This window comes from Ambystoma mexicanum, chromosome 1p (assembly GCF_040938575.1).
Source record: "Ambystoma mexicanum isolate Mex_15411 chromosome 1p, UKY_AmexF1_1, whole genome shotgun sequence".
NCBI classification, from domain to species: Eukaryota; Metazoa; Chordata; class Amphibia; order Caudata; family Ambystomatidae; genus Ambystoma; species Ambystoma mexicanum.
Window position 1 is genome coordinate 591350451 of NC_090921.1, and position 20809 is coordinate 591371259.

Consider the following 20809-nt stretch of genomic DNA (forward strand, 5'->3'; position numbering starts at 1 on the left):
TCTGGGGCAGAAGGTGGAGGATCAGGAGCAAACTGTGTCTACTGGTGAGTTGGGGAAAATGCACAGTTGAGATGTACAGACTATGTGAGGGCCTTGGTCTCCCTCTCCACCATCACCCACATCCACTGTTTAGACCAAGAATAATGACAGTGATGATGAGCAGATAAAGGTACTAGATTAACAAATGAATTTGGAAACCAGGAGGAGTATGTAACCAGCTGCAACATATGACACAACAAGAAAGATACATTTCAGAAAATGTATTTTCTTCGTCAGGAATCCCATCTTTGTCAAAGGTCAGTTCCTAGCTGAATCTTCTTTCCTTTTCCTCAGACAGGCTCACCACTTTCCCTGCCCCATCCTGGCCCATGGTTCCAGTCTCCTCACCTTCCTTCCATTTTCCTGGAATCTTCTGCAGTTTCTCCAACTGGCCTGGTTGTGAGCTATAGTAATAATCTTCTACTCTTGATGTATCCTTCTCCTAGGCTTGGCCCTTCCCCCGTCACAGTGGCTATTTTCCTCTGTGAGAGAAAGAAATATACCTTATTTTGGTTTTTCACCATTAACAACATATACACACAGTTAACAAATGTTAAAAACAGTTTCCTATGCAATTAAAAACTGCCTTAACATACTCACATAGATCATTGATAAAACCCACCTCCACACAGGAAAATACAAAATTCATTTAATCAGAAACATGCCTGATATTACTGGCAACAACATGACTTTTCAGCCAGATGCGCCTCAACTCCAATAACATTGGGCAGATAAATAGAAAATGAATTAAGTCTTCATTAATCCCACATCCACCGGAGCAGATCTTTGTGTTATACAGCCACGTCATCCGTGCCCTCAGAGGCAAAACAATCAGTCGTACCATTGCAATAATGCGTCTTTGCGCCTGAGAGTGGATGGAGCTCAAAGAAATGTTCTCAGCAAAGGTACACTCGCCCTCATCAAATGTCATAAAGAATGTAGCTTCTCCATACTACTCATTGCAAGGACACAGTTTCTCTTTCTTGCTTTTATACCTAGTTGCGGCTTTGTCATCAAACCTCAAAACTCCTGACCCTGCAGAAACAAGAGCAGTTGACCAGGCAGTAGTCAATTAAAGAATAACTTTTTACACATTTCATCATTAATAATTACAAAAGGATCTGCAAGAAATAAATAATTGTACAGAAAGGAAATGTACTATAGTTAATCAATAATTAAAAGGGCAAATAAAGTTTGTTACAAAGTAAAATCATATGAAATTGATTTGAAAGTAAATACCATTTCCATTAACAACCGTAGAATCCTAAAACTTAAAATCAATGAAGAAAGTAAAATTAACAACATAGGATTATAATTTTATTTAAAAATCATTGTAAATTGATTTTGAAAAAGCTCAATTCGTTTTAAAGTGTTAACAAAGCAATTGATAATGCAATCTCTTTTCCCGAAGACAACCATAGCCAAAAATCTTGCGTGGTAACAATACCATAAACAACGTTTGCTAAGTATTTCTGCCTCAATATTAAGGTGCCTACACAGACTATCAGAAGGTGTTCCAGATCTTGTATTAGACCTTCTACACACAAATTGCAGACGCCAACAGAGGAATCTAACTTGTGCCATATACGAGTCGTCTTGTTTGTTTTTATCAAATTAAGACGAAAACCCAGTAACTCTTGTTGCCAAGATGGATTGTGTTTCTGATTAGTGCAATTCCTACTGCGCCCAGGGCATTTTGGGGTATTACTTTGCAGCAGAGCTTTTTTAAGTACCCCCGGCCCCCATTGTGGCACTTGATTTGACCATCCTACAGGCCATTAGTTTAGATGCCAATGTAGATGCTATAATTCTGCTGAGTCTTTTTGAAGGACTCTAACTCCACAACTACCAATTTTTCGGGACCAAAGCCAAATATGTAAGGCAGCCAGGGGGCCAAAGAGTTAGCTGAGCCTGGGCTCCCCTCTCTTATGCTTGGTCCAGTATTCCAAAAAACAATACTCCCAAGCTAGCTGCTCCCCTGAATTTACCTAAAGCCCAAGGCCGGTTGGGTGTCCGGAATCCAGAATCCAGAAATGAAGAAAGGAATAAAGGAATCCTCAGCCTTAGCTTTAGCCCACCTACTACCTTTGACAGGGTGTTAAATGGACTTTCACCAGGTTTCCTTCTTTTAAGGGTCACACTGCTTAGTGTAGGAACTCTGTTCAACGGGTCCCTCATAATAGTGGAAACCCAGCAGTCACTCAACAGTCTCAGAGATCACAGAGATCAGCAGACGCTGCAAACCTGGCTAACCTCAAGCTGCTCACTGCGCCCACCCGGAGAGGGTCCTCTTCCACAGGGAGGGAGAGGGGCTCACGTCACGCTTCCCATTCTTTGTTTCTGATGCTTCCCACGCCTTGTGAATAAGCGCTTGGCTGCTCGGCTGCTCGGCTGTTCAGCTGCTTGACTGCACTGAGCCAAATGGCCGAAGGATTTTTGTTGGCAACTCAGCCTGATGACCTGAGAATCGCTGCAGTTCCCTGTCGCACCATCAAACTTCACTGTACCAATGATCCCTCTGCTTCAGAGGAAAGGACCTGTGTGTCTGCACATCTGTACGCCTTCAGAGTAGAACATAGCTCGTCAAGCCGCACCAGCTTTGGCTGCTTCCTAACAAGCTGCGAGTGTCCGGATATAGGATGGCCTATCACTGGCCTGTTTGTGAGCTATAGTAATAATCCTCTACTCTTGATGTATCCTTCTCTGAGGCTTGGTCCTCCCTAAGTCACAATGGTTATTCATGCCTTGGTTGCCACTTAACCTTGTACACTTCAGTTACATCGCTTCCCTCCTTGCTGTATCAGCCTGCTGAATGTTGTCTTACCTTATAGTTGAAGGTTTCTTTCATTTGTCATCTTCCATCTACACCTCTATCTTCTGCAAGGCATCATTGTTTTTCCCTTCCTTGGATCCCATCTATTGTTTGTTTCACTTCTTTACCTCGCCAAACAAGTCCTCTCTGTTCTACCCACTTCAGCCATGCCCTGTTGTTCAGGCCTTCTCACTGCATGATGGAGCTTCTTCTTTATTTCCCTCGCATTTCTTCACTCTCTCTGGTACCTATATCCCTCCTTATGGTATCCCTGCATCCTTCCTTCCTGAGCTCTGTACTTTTTCCCCCACTTTTCTCTCATGTGACCCTTCCTTTCCCCCCTCTATCCCCATCATCGTACCTTCTGTCTGATTTCTGAGGAACGTGTCGCCTTCTTTCTATACATTTTCACACATTGAACTCCTCCCCCACACTCCTGGTTGTTATCCTCTTCTATTTGAAAGGTTTTGATATTCTCTGTCTTGTCTGTTCATCCTTTTCTCTGCTTCACCTCTATTTCCTTCTTTTCTGGCAAAAGAGGCTGCCAACAGCACATCACGGCTCTCTTGCACTTTTCCAGCTTATTCCCACTAACCCACCCCCTCTCCTCTCCTTTTTCAGAGCCGCCAGAGCGCCAGGGGACCACTTCGGTGGTGATAGTGCGCGGTACAAATGTCCTTTAACATTAACATTAAAATTTTCCTTTTTCTGCTGGTGAATTTCACTTCCTTCTATGCCTCTGGTAGCTGACCCATGCTCCACCTATGTACTGGTGTAACCCCTCTTCCTGGAGTGTGTGTAACTGCTCTATGCTTCTCTTTTTCCTGTAGGTGTCCTTCACATCCTCTCCTTCTCTTTGCCTGCTCTCTTTCCTTTTCCAGATTGTGCTCTGTTCTTGTCAATCTCATTGCTTTCCTTTCATTTCCATCTCTTTTCACTTTTCTTCATGCCAATCTCTGTTCAGTGTCCTCATTGGCCCATGCACGCTCACTCTCTCAGATTCCATTTTGTTCTCTATCTCTGGGCGCCAACTGCACCTCCTAGTGGTCTCAGATCCGGCTCTTACAGCTGCTTTCTCTGTGGCAGTGATCAAGAATACTTGCTAGCGTGGAGGTGAAAAGAGAACTTCTCATGCACTAGTTCCCATCCTCGGTTTTGAAGGACAGAGGGACAGAGGGATTGTTTAAAGCTTGCCTGAATTCACTTTTGTAGGAGGTGATAGACAAGAAGGAACGGGCGGTGATGTCCTGAATGTTTAGGAGACAATAATTAAAGAACTGGGTCCTCACTGTGAAAAAAAGCAAAGCCCTACTACTACTACTACTACTACTACTACTACTACTACTACTACTACTACTACTACTACTACTTTGGCATGAGAGAACAGGAAGATGGTGAGTCAGTGGAAGACTTTGTGACAGGTTTGCCTAAGCTGGCCAACTGCTGCAACTTTGGTGAATCATGTGATGAATACATATGGGATCAATTTATGCTACGTGTAAGGGAGCATAAGGTATGGGAAGAGACATGGGGGAAAGGAGATCCCATATGTATGAGGTTCTGCAAATAGCAAAAAGGATCAAACACATGATGACATTTGTGAAAGAACTTGAGATTAAGGATATGGATAAGGGTACAGAAAATAAGGGTTGCACTGCCATGATATGACATCATATGATAGTTTATTTATATAGCACCTATACACAATGTGTTTCAAATCTCTTCAAGGCAGCGGAGGGAACAAGGGAAAATACAATGACATTCTTACAGGCCATGAACAACAAGAATGTGAAATTAACTATCGTACTCGGCCTAGCGACATTTCAGATAGTGCAAGAGCTAAGACACAGATAGGAAGGAAATGGGAAACAGACAGGTGACTACTGTACTAGGCCTGACAACATTTCTGGTAGAGGTGGAATATAACAAGTGGTGAGGGAGAGGGGAGGAGAGAGGAGGGAGAGCAACAAAGCAAGCGAGTATCGTACTAGGCCTGGCGACATTTCAGATAGTGCTTGATGGGGGGGAGAACAAGTATGGGAGGAGGGGAGACAAACAATTGTTGCTATCGTAATAGGTCCAAGGACAAGTCTGATAGAGTAAGTGCAAAGAAAAAACTAGGGTTGGGAGGAGAGAGGGAGAGAAGGGAGAAGGGCGAGGAGAATAGAACAGAGAATAAAACTGTGAAAAAGAGCAGAGAAGCAGAGGGGAGAGCATATACAGTTGCAGGGGTCAATAAAACACAAAATCTTGCCAGAACAAAAATTGCGGGCAGGGATTCAAGAAGACAATGGGCACAGCATGAATCAGGACCAACCTGAGTACGAGATCCAGGGAGGTCCAGCATGGGACCAGAGGAGTGGTGGGGGGAACAGAGAATCATCACAGGTGACCAGACGGGGGAGCACAGTGAGACATCACAGGAGACCAGAGGGGGGGCACAGAGAGACATTACGGGGGACTTGAGAAGGGTGGGGTCAAAGAGAGACATCACTGGGGCCCATTGGGGATAAGGGACACAGTGAGACATCACAGGGGTCCAAAGCGGGGGGTGGGGGGCACAGAGAGACATCACAGGGATCAGAAGGGGTTTGGGGGGCACAGAGAGACATCACGGGGATCAGAGGGGGTTGGGGGGGCCAGAGAGACATCACGGGGGACTAGAGGGGGCTGGGGGCACATAAAGGCATCACGGGGCACCAGTGGGTTGGGGGCACAGAGAGACATAATGGGGGACCAGAGGGGGGGTTGGAGGCAAAGAGTAACATCACGGGGAACCAGAGGGGGGTGGGGGCACAGAGAGACATCATGGGGGACCAGAGAAGGGTGGGGGGCACAGGAAGACATCACGGGGGACTAGTGGAGGTGGTGGGGGGCAGAGAGACATCACAGGAGACCAGAGGGGGGTGGGGGCACAGAGAGACATCACAGGGGACCGGAGGGGGGTGGGGGCACAGAGAGACATCACATGGGACCAGAGGGCGGCGGGGGGGGCACATAGAGACATCACTAGGGACCAGAGGGGGTTGGGGGCACAGATAGACATCACAAGGGGACCAGAGGGGGTGGGGGGCACAGAGAGAAATCATGGGGGACCAGAGGGCGCTGGGGAGCAGAGAGAGACATCACGGGTGACCAGAGGTGGGAGCACAGTGAGACATCACAAGGGGACCAGAGGTGGGTGGGGGGCACAGAGAGAAATCGTGGGGGGCCAGAGGTGGCTGGGGAGCAGAGAGAGACATCACAGGTGACCAGAGGGGAGAGCACAGTGAGACATTACAGGGGACCAGAGGGGGGTACACAGAGAGACATCATGGATGACCAGAGGGTGAGGGGGACACAGAGACACATCACAGAGGACTAGAGGAGGGTGGGGGCAAAGAGAGCATCACAGGAAACTGGAGGGTGTGGGGTGCAGAGAGAGACTTCACTGGGGACCATTGGGGTTAAGGGGCACAGTGAGACATCACAGGGGTCCAAAGTGGGGGTTGGGGGGCATGGAGAGACATCACAGGGGACCAGAGGGGTGTGGGTGGCACATAAAGGCATCATGGGGGCCAGTGGGTTGGGGGGCACAGAGAGACATCATGGGGGACCAGAGGGAAGTGGGGGGCAAAGAGCAACATCACAGGGAACCAGAGGGGGGTGGGGGCACAGAGAGACATTATGGGGGACCAGAGGAGGGTGGGGGGCACTGGAAGACATCACAAGGGACTAGAGGAGGTGGTGGGGGCAGAGAGACATCACGGGAGACCAGAGGGGGGTGGGGGCACAGAGAGAGATCACATGGGACCAGAGGGGTGTGGTGGGCACAGAGAGACATCAGGGGCACCACCAGAGGGCAGCAGGGGGGCACAGAGAGACATCACTAGGGAGCAGAGGGAGTTGGGGGCACAGATAGACATCACAAGGGGACCAGAGGGGGCTGGGGAGCAGAGAGAGACATCACGGGTGACCAGAGGGGGGAGCACAGAGAGACATCATGGGGGAGCAAAGGTGGGCGCAAAGAGGCAGGCGGCGTTATGGCAGTGAACAGGGAGCAGACAGGGGCCTTATATATGGGCTTTGTATTTGGGCCGTGATTCGCCTGCCGGCTCACCTGATTGGTATAAAAAGTTAAATAAGATCATGGAACTCAAACAAGAGAGGACAATTAGGCTTTCAGAGGAGAACACAGAACACAGTAAGACCGAAGAGACTGGAGGTGGGTCTGTGGTAAAATATTTGTGAAGAAAGGAGAAAGGAAAATACAAAGATAATTCCGATATGGGAGCACATTCCATTTTGCAAATTCTGGGAAGTGCCAGAGATTAAGCACTAAATGCAGAAAATTTGGGGAAAAGGGTCATTTTGCAAAATGATGTGAGAATTTCTCCAAAACTGGTGTGAGAGAAGTGTGATTTAATGAGGAACGTGAGCAAGTGTCTAAGTGTCCAGAGTGGTGGATGCAGCAGGAGAGAAGAGGTTTTTGGTGAGCCAGGTTGGGAGTAAAAAAAGGAAAGGAGGGAAACCCTATGCAGAGGTCAGTGCAAATGGTATAAATGTGCAAATGTTAGTGGGCTCTGGTTCAGATTACACCATTATTGATTAGAAAACCTAAAAACCATGCTTTGAAATGAAAAGGCTCAAAGCTTGTGAAACTGAGTGTGAGTGCCAATTCATATGGGGGTGTGAAATTTGACATAGTGTGGTAGTTTGAACCACAGCAGATGTCATTGTAACCAAGAGTGGCGGATGCTTGCTTGGATGAAATGAGCAGGGTGAAATGAACATAATACTGGATCCCAGTGCTCTGGGAATGGTACTAGTGATGGAAGTGGAAGGATTGAGCATTTTACACACAAATTATATTATGTTCAATAAACATCCTTTCCTGGGTAAAACTAACTAGTGAGGACATTACCTCTCCATCAGTTTTAAAAGCCCTTCCTTGCTTTGAGGACCTAGCATTCACATTGTTGCGTCCATGTGACAATGGCCCCAGGGCCACTTTATCACAAGGAGAAGAAAAGAGGAAAGAGGACAAGGTCATTGTTACAGAGAATGGGGGTAGCACAAAGCTGCTCTTCCACCTTGGTACAAGGTCTTTCAAAGACAGCACGGCAGATCAGAAAATGGAAAACATGATTCCGTGATGTGATGTCTTTTAGTCATTATTGTTTTCTGAGAGGCATGGATTGTGGTCTGGGGAGAATGTCGAGAGTCCATACGGTGGTCCCATAGGTTGTGTCTGTGCATTAAAGTCTAAATATTGAATGGTGTTGTTTTACTTGCTTCATGGGTGCAGGTTAAACTTTTTGTCTGTTAAGTATTGAAGAGACAGGTTTTTAGACTGTTCCTAAATTTCAGGAGGTTCTGTAGGGTGCTGATTTCCCTTGGTAGGTCATACAATTGTTTGCCCACCATAGTGAAAAAGGCATAGCTTCAGTGTCTTTCTCTTCAAAATCTTCTGGTATTTATTAGTATGTTATTACTAAATCTTAGGTCACCGGTTGGTTATAGAGGGAGATTTTGTTTGGAGGAATTCTGCTCCTTGACCTTCCAGGAATTTGTGGGCAATGCAGAGGGCCTTGAACTGGATCTTTTTTTTGTTTGGTAGCCATTGGAGTGCGATGAGAGCCGGTATTAGGTGTTCCCTCTTCTTGAGTCTGAGTAATAGCCTAGCTGCTGTCTTTTGGATTTATTGAGGTTTTTTGTGAGGTAATCTGGATCACCAAGGTAAACGCTGTTTATATAGTTGATGGAGATGACAGCCAGCGCTTTGTGTGTGAAGGAGAGGTAAAGCATAATATGTTGGATAGAGCAAAGATGGACTAATAAAAAAATAACTTTTTGACTAGTGCATTGACACTGAGTCCCAGTAAGTCAGTTGACCCTTAATATGCCGGCATTCTTTACCATTTTGGTTAGTTTAGGGCACTCACATGTTTCCAGCAGCCATGACAGTTGCGTGAGGTGAGAATTTCATATTTCTGTTTTGTCAGAGTTGAGATTTAGGCAGTTGGCCATCATCCATTTCCTTATTTGGGTGAGGCAGTTGCTGAAAGTGGTGGTGAAGTTTCCGTTGTTGGTAATTTTGTATATGATTTGCATGTCATTTGCATATGTGTAAGCCCAAAAGATTTCATGATCTGTATCAAAGCAGTCAGGGCAAGGTTGAAGAGGAGAGGTGAGCGGTTTGAGCCCATGAGGACTCCACAGGTAAGGGGTCCTGGGTTCCAAATGAAGGGAGGCACCAGGGTATTTCTGTTCTGTCCCTTAGTAAAAAGTTCATAGCTTCTAGAGTTCTGTTATGAAGTTCAGCTTTTTCAAGCCTTGTAATTAGTGTACTGTTAACTGTGTCATAGGCCTCTGAGATGTCAAGGAGTATGAGTGCAGAGGTGATGTTGTTGTCTCCTGAGATTAAGAGGTAGTCCCAAATGAAACTAGTGCTGATTTGGTGCCTTTCACCCTCCTATGCAACTTTTGAGCAATCTCCTAAATTATTAGACTCTACATACTCCAAGATTTGACTGTAGATGCAACTTTCTAGATTTTATGCTAGGTATGGTAAATTTGAAAATAGGACTAAAGTTGGAGGGTTCTTTTTGGCCTATAGAAGTGTTTTCTAGAAGTAGTTTAATGTAGGCACAGTTGAAATCTTTTGGTACAATACCTTTTTGCACAAGCAGTTCATTATGTTTCAAAAGGAAAACATTTTTTTTTCTTTATAAAGATCTAGATGTTGTGGGGCAGGAGTGTTCGGGTGCAGGCGTGAATTGAACAGGTGGCTTTGTTGCTAAAATCCATCAATTTTCTGAAGTCTGTTTGGATATTGGTTTAAAGCTGTTCATAATGGGGTTGTAGTCAGTTTGATTGTTGCTTCCATTTTCGTTCCTTATAACTGCATTGATGCTTGCTGCATGTAATGATAGGTGATATCATCACATAGCTTTTTGGTTGGTGAAGGTGTTCTGCTGCAGAAGCAGGGTTTCTCATTTTAATGTTTGGTAAATTGTTTTCTCTTAATGAGGTGCACTGTGATGTGCATGATCAATTTCAATGTAATAGTATCATTTCTTTGCTTTAAGGATAGGTGGGAGGTCAACCATCTTGCTCAAATCTTTCTTTTCAAAGAAGTTGATGCACTTTAGTGGGATCAGGGTGTCCAGTGCATTGGTTATCCCGTTTTCATGTGCTGCTAGATTTCCTCCCAGTAGTAAGAGTTCCAGTTATTTGAGTTTGGACTTGGTCTCTTGCATAACATTTCTCAGTTCCTCCACGTTTAGACTTTTCTAGGTTCTGGCAGTAGTTGTCCAGGTGAGTTGGGAGTTGATGAAATAGTATTCTGTTAGTTAAAGTGACCATACATGATTCCTCCGTAGTACTTGAAAGGAGGAGGGTCTGGTTATTAGGCCTTCTTCACAAAAGATTGCGTTGGGGTTTAGCCTGTAGTGTGTCTCATCCCTTTGACCATTTGTTTGAAGTGAAAGATGGCCAATTAGGAGCTCAAGCTTTGGGGTGCTAATACTGTTTGACCCTCAAACCAAATGTGGAAGTCTCTGAGGAGCATTACATGTCTCTCTTGTATGGCTAGGTTAGCAATAATGTCTGCACATTGTTCTGCAAAGGTCGGATTGTATAACAGTGGTCATAAATAAGTAGGAAGAGAGGTTGGTTTGGTGGTTGAGTGTAAGGTTGATCAAGAGTCCTTCAGAATCTGCGATTTCCATGTGGTGTGAAGTCAAGATTGTGCTGTGTTCATTGCATGCTGCAGTGATGCTGCCTCCTCTTTTAACAGGGGAGATAATGGGTGAGTCCCATTTTTTTGTTTAATGGGATTGAGCTGTGGGGGGACCAGTTATACAGTGCAAAAACAGACAGAACAGCTCAATTACCTCTCTCTTAGTCCACCTTGATAGCTAGTCAGGGGAATTTAGGATATATTATCTATTTCATGTATTCAAATTTATATGAAACATAGATTGCTAGTTGGTTTACCAATAGTAAAAACACATTTTATTCAACATATTCAATACTCAAAGCTTGTAGTAGGTGCTTTCCACAAGACACCTCATACACCAAAGTAAATAATAAAAAATAATGAATACTGAGGCGCTGTTACAGAATGTTTTTGTTTTGTTGTTATCTTAGTTGAATATTTATAATGCGCTTAAATACCCATAGGTTTCTAAGCACGGACTCGGGGATCGAACCTGTGTTGCTTCGTGTCGTCTTGATTCCAAGGCAATCACGTTGCCACTGAGCTATCCTCCCGGGATCTAGGAAAGTAGGCAGTATTCGCCAGCAATACACATATGTCAGTACCTCTTTGAATGCTTAAATGGTGCAACACTTGAAAGCTTACCAGCAGCAACAAGCTGTGGTGTGATGGCAACAAGTCTTTGCAAGCGGAAAGTGCCACTGGTTCAGTATGCACCAAGGCTAGAGTGCAAGCGCAGGCTTTGAGTACAGGGTGGTGGAGGGTTGTCATACTGGTTCATCCAGTGACAAGGAAGTGAGTCCTCCTGCAGGAAACCTGCAGACCGTCCCTCATTGTCATCCCCAAAGGGGCATGGTGCTGTGAGAAATGGTTCACTGCAAGCTGAAATAAATATTCTATGACTAACCACATTTGTCTCTGATTCCTGTGCTTGTACATTGCTTGGTTCTCAAGGGGCAACCCTTCCTTGGTTTACCCTGCTTGCCTGAAATCTCCATAGGGTGCATTCTCAGTCCCCTTACCCTCCTGCAAGCTAAATGAGTCCCAGAATCAGGAAGAGGTAGGTATTGTCATTGGTCGGGGTGGCCCAACAGAGCCTGTCTTGAAAATGCCAGCACAGGTTCTGAGGCCTCAATCTCTTTCTCCCCATTAGCCATGTGCTGGGGGTCAACTTTGTCTTCTCCACGTGTTACGCTTCTGGGCTGCCTCAAGCATCTGCACACCCTCCTGATGAGTTACCACCACATAAAATTCTGCTTCAAGTTCGAATTCGGCATTGTTCAGCAACTCCTATTTTGTATCCAGGGCAACAATTCCCTCCTCCCAAAATAAACGGGTAGTTTGCTTAGATATTTGATTGGCCCAAACGATCGGGCATGTATTTTTCAGCATACATCGATCGATCACAAAAATATTTCCAATGCATCTTACCATACCTTTTCTCACTTTTACACATGTGAAAATGATGTGTTGGGTCCCGCAATCGTCTGCTAATCCTATCTGTTGATCCATCAACCTAAGTTCAAGTGCCTTCGTGGCAGTAATTCAGATCACCCGCCCCTAAAGCTGACATAACTAGATGCTCATACCCCTTTTCACAACACCAACGCACATCTCATGCAATGTCCTCTGTGCACATTGATGTGTCTCCATGGAAATGCCAAGACGCCTCTTTCCTTGACAAGTGTAAACAAACACTTTCTGATCACACAGTGTTGGAGTTTCATTTTTCTCCATGTCAGTGTATTTAATTTCGAGCCTCCCTGACTTGTTTCTGCTCTGTTCAGCTATATGCCAAGTACGACACATTGAGAAGTAGCACTTATACTCCCTAAAATTAATTAACTCAGTAGTCGCTTTTTATTTACTAATTTCTTATATTATGTACAAATGCCTTTACCAAACCATATTTAATTTCTACTTTAACAGGGCAGGTTTTTTACATGTGTCCTTGCAAACTTTCAACGTTTGAGCCTATTAACCTTGTTTTTGCACAATGGTTTTTGTAACATGGCTGTTTTTTTTCGTTTGTCTTTCTTTAACATAGAATTTTAATGTGAAACCTCATTTCATTACTGTATACAAATAAAACCATTTTTATTTTTCTCACTGATGATTCTGTACTTCTTCAATATTTAGAAATATGGCAACAATTCAGCCCTACCTGTACGAGCCCAAATCTTCAGAAGAGGAAGTCCTTGAAAGACAAAGAAGTCTGGACGACGTGGAATCAGACGAAAGTCGTGATGATCAATCACTGGAGCCTGAACCCAGTTGCATGGAAGACGTTTCCACCTGGTGTACCTGCGTTGTGAGGTCATCCAAAATGTGTTGACGAACTGCTGTTGCAGAGAAAATTCTGAAGGCTTGGCTTGGCCTACATTGCCGAAGAAGACACACAAACGCTATGCGTTACCGAGCTGCATGACTTCAGCGCAGCCTGCCTTACAAGATCTGTGTTGTGAATGATGATGGCGTGTATGCACATACCTCAAGCTACAGTTCGCCCTCATTATCCAAGTAACGAGTACGTTTACTCTATATATGTTGTGTGTTTGACAACCGTGACGGCTAACATTGCATGTTGTTCCCCAACAGCATTAAATCTTCGCTGGATCTATGACAAAAGAATTTTCTGAAAATTGACTACATGTCTCTTTCTAATCTCAAACCAAAGTATTCATCATTAGATTCTACTTCCGAAAATGTATGTTTATTTCACTTGGAAGATAAAAACAATATTTGCACATCTCCCAAACTGTTTTTGCTCGAATGGGCGTTCACATTTCTAATTGACCCCTATTTGAAATCACAACTACTGTTAGTACTTTGCATGAAAAGGTACTTTTTAAAGCATAACAATGCCTTACATTTTAAAGGTTAGTGCAAACAAAATAAATGCAATCATTGGGTTCTTTCAAGTAAACTGTTTCTGTATCTCTTACACCGGTGGTACAGGCTTGTGACCTATAGTTCGTTTACATGGTGGATTCATGGAAGACTGGGAATCCGCGTTCAACGAGTAATACCTACCTGTGTGATTCGAGCTATTCATGAGAAATTCCCCAGTGACAATACTGTGAATTTATAAAAACAGTACCTTCGACAGAAGCAGTACAATTTGTAGTTTGTCATTGTCATCCACTTTACCAAACTAAAGAAAAAAGAATAAAAAATTAGTTAATATGAAAAGTTTTTCAACATTTTGTGTAAGTCCACAATACATCAAAAAATCTAAGGTGTGCTTTAACAGGTTTACTGGCCTATTGAGCTCTCCACATCCATCCCCCTTCTGCTATCAATGGCAGTTCGCATCTGTGAATGTGCGCTTGCAAGGGGGCTGCGAGGATGGGAATGATCAAGGTGCTGAATACCATGTACACCACAAAGGTTTCTTTGGCACGGGGACCATTGGCCACATGCCCCCCCCCAGACGCGGTGCCTCCTGACTCCCCTTTGTGTTTGCAATCAACATATGTATGTGTCCTTAGACTGTGTTCTGGGCCTTTTGCGCTCGCCTTATCCACATCCATCCCCCCTCCGCTATCAATGGAAGTTTGCACCAGTGGTCGTGCATTTGCAAGGGGGCTGGGAGGAAGGGAACGATCAAGGTGCCGAATACCATGTACACCACAAAGGGTTCTTTGGTACAGGGACCATTGCTGTATGGCCACACCAGACGCGGTGCCTCAGGACTTCCGTTTGAAGACCCTGTGCCTGCAATCAACATATGTATGTGTCCTTTGACTGTGTTCCGGGCCTATTGCACCCGCCACAACCACATCCATCCCCCTGCCCTATCAATGGAAGTTTGCATCTGTGGCCATGTGCTCGCATTGGAGCTGGGAAAATGGGAACGCTCAAGGTGATGAATACCATGTACACCTCAAAAGGTTCTTTGGCACTGGACCATTGGTTGCATGGCCATCCCAGACCTGGTGTCTCAAGACTCCCCTTTGAAGACCCTGTCCCTGCAATTAACATAGGTATCTGAACTTTGACTGTGTTCTGGCCCTATTGTGCTCATATCATTCACATCCAACCCCCCTCCTCTATCAATGGCAGTTTGCACCAGTGGCCCTGCGCACACAAGGGAGCTAGGAGGTTGGGAACGCTCAAGGTGCCAAATACCATGTACAGCTCAAAGGGTTCTTTGGCACAGCGACCGTTGGCTGCATGGCCACCGCAGACCCGGTGTCTCCAGGCTCCCCTTTGAAGACCCCGTCTGTGCAATCAACATAGGTATGTGACCTTTGACTGTGTTCTGGGCCTATTGTGCTCACATCATTCACATCCATCCTCCCTCCTCTATCAATGGAAGTTCAAACCTGTGGTCGTGTGTTCGCGAGAGAGCTGGGAGGATAGGAACGCTGAAGGTGCTGAATAAAATATACACCTTAAAGGGTTCTTTGTTTGTTGGTTTGTTTGTTTGTTTATTTTATTTATAAAGTGCGCCTGACCCAGGGGTATCTGGGGGCTTAAAGTGAAGATGACGGTTACATGATACAGTTTATGCAGACAGAGTACAGTTAATACATTCAAGTTACAGATGATAGGCAAGGTAGATGGGAAGCATATAATGGAGAGGGGTATATAACAGGGAGAAGGGATAAAAATGCATACATGTAATACGAGTAGGAACGTGGAGGAGCAGAGATATGTTAGATGTCCGGTAAGTGATGTTAGTTTTTGTTAAGTAGCCATGTGATGACGTGGCTTCTGAATTTATTGAAGATTTGAATAGATTTGATGTCCTGTGGAAGTGTGTTCCATAATTGGGCGGCTAGCACCGGGAAACTAGTTCCGGCAGCTTTTTTTAGGTTGTACCTGGGCATCACTAGGCGGGAGGTGTTGGTAGATCTTGTGATTCTGATTGACAATTTTAGTGTGACTTTGTCAGTGATATATGGTGGGGCTCGGTGGTTCAAGGCTTTGTGGGTGAGGCAGATGGTTTTTAAGTCGATTGTTTCGTGTATGGACAGCCATTTACAAAGCTTTCTGGTTGCCGATATTTTCTCTCTTCTCGGTATGTTTAATGCAGCTATGAGCGCATTATTTTGCAGAATCTGCAGTTTGTTGATCATAGATTTGTTGGAGCTTAGGTATAGGCCATTGCAGTAGTCCAATTTGGACTGTATGAGTGTTCTGGCCAGTATGAGGCAACTGTTGGAGGACAGAAGGGGTCTGCATGCCCCAATCAACTTACCAGTGCAGTGGCTGAAGCAGTCATATTTAACTGTTTGATTAGATTGGAATTGGCATCGAGGTAAAAACCCAAGGTTTTTACATCTTTGGCAATAGGTATATTGTTACCATCGATGAGGATACTTCTGTAGTTGGGACTGAGTTTCAGAAGGTTGTTGGGTGAACCGACTAGGAGCAATTCAGTCTTGTCATCATTCAGGAAGAGGCCATGTGTGGCCATCCATGCCTGAATGATCATGTAGACTTTGTTGATTCGGCCGACATCTTTGTCGTAGGTGCCTGATAGTGTTATGAGTATCTGGGTGTCGGCTGCATAATTGGTGTAGGTGACACCCAGACGGTCCAGTTTGTCAAAAAGGGGCTTTGTAAACATATTGTACAAAGTGGGCGATACGCAGGAGCCTTGTGGGATTCCGCAGGTAATGGGGATCGAGTTGGCCACAGCTGTGGGTGAAAAGACCTGCATAGTTCTGTTTGCAAGAAAAGATTGAATCCACGTGACAGCAGAGTTTGAGAAATGTGCTGCCGATGACAGGTGGTCGCATAAAATGTTATGGTCAACCAGATCAAAGGCTGCTGATAAGTCTAAGAGGAATAGGATGGCAACTCTGCCTTTGTCTTTTAGTTCGTCGATCTGGCATTTAAGGTTAACAAGGGCGGTTTCCGTGCCATGTTGAGCTGTAAAGACAGATTGACGGGTTCCTATTAGTTGGTTTTCCTGTAGATAATCTTGAATTTGCAAGTATGCAAGGTCTATAGTTAGTGGGTATAGAATGATCTAATGTTTGTTTCTTGAGTAACTGGAGATCCCAAGATTTTTTCAGGTTACTTGGGACTGAGTTGCTGGCGAATGAGGAGTTTTAGTTTGGTGATAAAAGGGAATACATCTCTGGCTGCATCTTTTATGATTTGAGCTGGGCAACTGTCACCTTTGCAGTAAGATGGTTTCAGCGATGCTATGAATTTTTGTACCTTAGGGATGGATGCAAAGCTGAATTAAGGTGTCCGGTAGAGGGTAGTTTTGGCCTGGTAATATTGCCAGAGGTAAGTTGGTGCCGCTTGTCAGCAATTTTGGTTTGGAGCCCCATGATTTTGTTAGAGAGTGCATTTTGGATGCTAGAGCACCAAGGTTTATCCTTGGTGCAGGTGTCTGCAGGTGGATTAGGGTTTTCTAATTCCTTTAGGATATTGAATAATTCTCTGGTGCTGGATCGTGCCTGGTTAATTCTGTCATTGAAGGTTTCTTTTTTGGTGCGGATTATCTCGCTTTTATATGTGGCAGTGATATTGGTTAGGTTGACTTTATTTTCTGGAGAGGGGGTAATTTTCCAGAGCGTTTCAAGTTTTCTTTTTTCAGTGCATAGTAGTTTAATTTCCGGGGTGAACCAGGAGTTGAAATGTGCTATTGCTTTACCTTTGCACAATTTAAGTGGGCAATGGTATCTATGGCTTTGGTCATGGAGTCATTGTGGGTGTCGAGCAACAGGTTCAGGTCATTTGTGGTGGGTAGTGCATGGGGAATACCAGAGGTATTATAGCCTCGGATGTGATATTGCGTTTGTTTGTAGTATGACAAGGTGGTGCTACAGCGGGCTTTTTTGATTCTAGGTTGTTGACATTGATTTCTAGGGATAGGAGGTGATGATCAGACCGCACGAGTGGTGAGGAGTCCTTTAGGGTGATGTTACAGTTAAGGTCTGCTACCCAATCAAGTATCCTACTGTTCTGGTGAGTGGGTTGGGTACTTCTTTGTATAAAACCTTGTTCTGAGATGTGGTGGGTAGGTCATTAGGGTCATTATAGCCAAGGTTGAAGTCACCTAGGATAATGTTTTGCGCCAAAGGTTTGGTTTTTTCAGCTACTAGCGATGTAATGTCTTATTTGAAAGATCCAGGAGGACCTGGAGGCCTATATATTCGGTGGAAAGTGATTGTATTTTTAGGAGACGTTTGGAGCTTGACTGAGAGGAGTTCACAGGATGCCAGTGGAGAAGAGGTGGCCTGTATCATGTCTAAGGTTGATTTGAAGATTATGGCAATTCCACCTCCTCGAGCTTTAGGTCTATCAGCTCTGAGGATGGAATAGTTGTCGGGGACAGCTAAGGCTAGAAACGGGCCAGCTGCGTCATGCAGCCAGGTTTCTGTCACTGAAAGGAAGTCAAGGTTATTGGCCAATATGACATCTGCAATTTCAGTTGCGTGGGCAACAATGGACCTGGCATTAAATAGTGCTTCTTTTTAGGGGTGTTTTTGGGTCATCTTTTGGATGTGGCCAGGGCTGTTGTTGACTAGGCTCTTTGTCATATTAGTGTGGGTATTTTTGCGCATGTGATTCTGATTGCTGAGTTCAGTACAAAGTTTTCTGGTGGTCTTAGAGTTATGTTTGGCAGGTGGGTTAGGGTGCATGGGTAATCTGGTGCTTAGTCTCTTGTTTTGCTCTGTTAAGTCAGGGTTGATGGTAGGTCTGCTTACTTGGAAGTGAGGCAATTTACTAGCAGTGGGAGTAAGGATGGGTGTGCCATGCTTCGCACTAGGTATGGCAAAAGAGTGAAGTGTTGGTAGGAAAGAGGTAGGCTTATTTCTAGAATCCCAATAGGTGTGATTTAGTGTAGTAGGAATGGCGTGGGCAAAACCACAAGTTTGTAAGTGGTAATGGAGTTAAGGAGGGCCCTGGAAGGCGGTCCTTAAGAGACTCCATCTTGTCATGGTTAGGTAGTTTAATGTCTGGCCTCATGAAGGCGAGTAATAGTGGGATAATACAAAGAGTGCTGGTCATGATGTGGTAACTAACTATTGTTTGTATGATGGTGTAGAATGGGCTCCTGCTCTCTCCCAGCACAATGATGCAACGTTTGGAGCCTGAGCAGAAAGACTTGCCCCTTAAGAGAGGCCCTTGTGAGAGATGTCCGACTTCCGCCTTCCGGTGGGGTCGGTCCGGTGATATGATCGTTGGCAGCCAATTAGCTGGAGGTATCTGGTATGTGGTTGCCTAGCAAACGGGCATCAGTAGCATTGCGGCCATTGCTACTTTGGCAAGGGGAGCATTAGCCACATGGCCACCCCAGACCCGGTGTCACCAGACTCCCCTTTGAAGACCCCCTTCCTGCAATCAACATATGTATGTGTCCTTTGACTGTGTTCCGAGTCTATTGTGCTGACATCATCCACATCCAACCCCCTCCACTATCAATGGGAGTTCACACCTGTGGCCGTGCACTCACAAGGGAGCAGGGAGTATGGGAATGCTCAAGGTGCCGAATACCAGGCACACGTCAAAATGTTCTTTGACATGGGAACTATTGCCTGCATGGCCACCCCTGACAAACTGTCTCTTGACTCCCCTTTGAAGACTGCATCTATGCAATCAACATATGTATATGTCTTTTGACTGTGTTCTGGGCCTATTGTGCTTGCCTCATCCACATCCATCCCTCCTCTACTATCAATGTCAGTTTGCACCTGTGGCTGTGCGCTCGCAATGGAGATAAGAGGATGGGAACACTGAAGGTGCCGAACACAAAGGGTTCTTTGGCATGGGGAACACTGGTCAAATTGCCACCCCAGACCCAGTGTCTCCATACTCCCCTGTGAAGACCCGTCCATGCAACCCACAAACGTCTTAGTCCTTTGGATGTGTTCCGGGCCTATTGCACTCCCCTCATCCACATCCATCCCCCCTCCGCTATCAATGGCACCTCTGACTGTGCGCTCACAAGGGAGCTGCACTGGTGGGATTGAGGAGATCAGACATTGTCATAGAGTCCTGGTGGGTGTGAACGAACAGGTCAGACATTGACATACACACCCTCTTCTGTAAGATTTTATAAGCTCTGTGGAAGTTACCAAGAAAACATCTCTGAAATCGACAACGGATATCGCCATCTATCCACTTTTTACCTTGTTCGCTGAATCTGCTCATCTTCTAAGTAACGGTTAGTCAACTTTTACTATTGGTTTCTGTAGTGTCAATGTTCTCTGATCAGCCACTTTCTATTGATTTATACTAATTGTACACTCTATTCTCATTTGAATTTATTAAAAAGGTATACACCATATCAACCATCCTATGTATTTTTATCTCTGTAATTAGCACATAACACTACATAACATTGCATAGTACTGTTTCCAAATGTAATCTTTCATAGTGCAGGTTTGCTTTAGGTGGCATTTTTTATAATGTAATTTGTTTTATTATCAAAGCAATGTGATGTTTGACTTACTCACTTTGATTACTTTTTTTAAAGTAATATTCATTTGTATGTTATAACTAGGGGTGTACCGAATTTCGGCTTCAAGTACGTATTCAGCCAAATTCTGACCGAAAATCAGCTATTCAGCATTCAGCCGAATACTTACTTGACTTGTACTTGAAGCCAAAGTTACACCCCTAGTTTTTTTTATATTGCTTGTCTTTGGCTGCCCTGCTTAGATCCGTCTTCCGGCTGCCCATTTGCTCCCTCTGCCAGGCTTTGAGCCCCTGTCCCTCTGTCAGTCGGCACCCCTGGCTCTACACTTGGAATCCCCCCCATGCCCTCTGCAAATCGCTCCTTTATTCTTCTCCCACTCTCTGGCTGTCTCTTGCCTGCCAAGTCCTGTCCCTGTCTCATGCGTCTCCACCCCCCTCTGGTCTTGTCCTTCTGCCCCCTCACGCTCGTAGTTGTGCCCCTCACCTTCCTACCTCATACTGTCTGTGCCCGACTCCCCTCCTCTGACCTGCTTGAACTTCGCCCCCTCTGCCCGCCAGTCCTGCACATTTGCCCATCTCTGTCTAAGCGCATGTGTTTCTTACCTGCGGTTTGACCAGCCCCCCTGTTTGGCCCTGCCACTCTCTCACCTCGCTCCCTCCCTCTGTCAGTCCCCGTGCCCTGCTTTTCTGACTCGAACACCCGCTGCCAGTGAGCACAGCAGAGCCCTTGCCTCATTCAGCAGGAAGGTTGCACTCGAGTCAGAAAAAGACATTGAATGTGCTGCGAACCCCAGAGCCAGACTGTCAGGGAAGCCCGCACATCCTCCCAACTGCCAGCATCTCTGTGCTCACCACACAATCCTTCC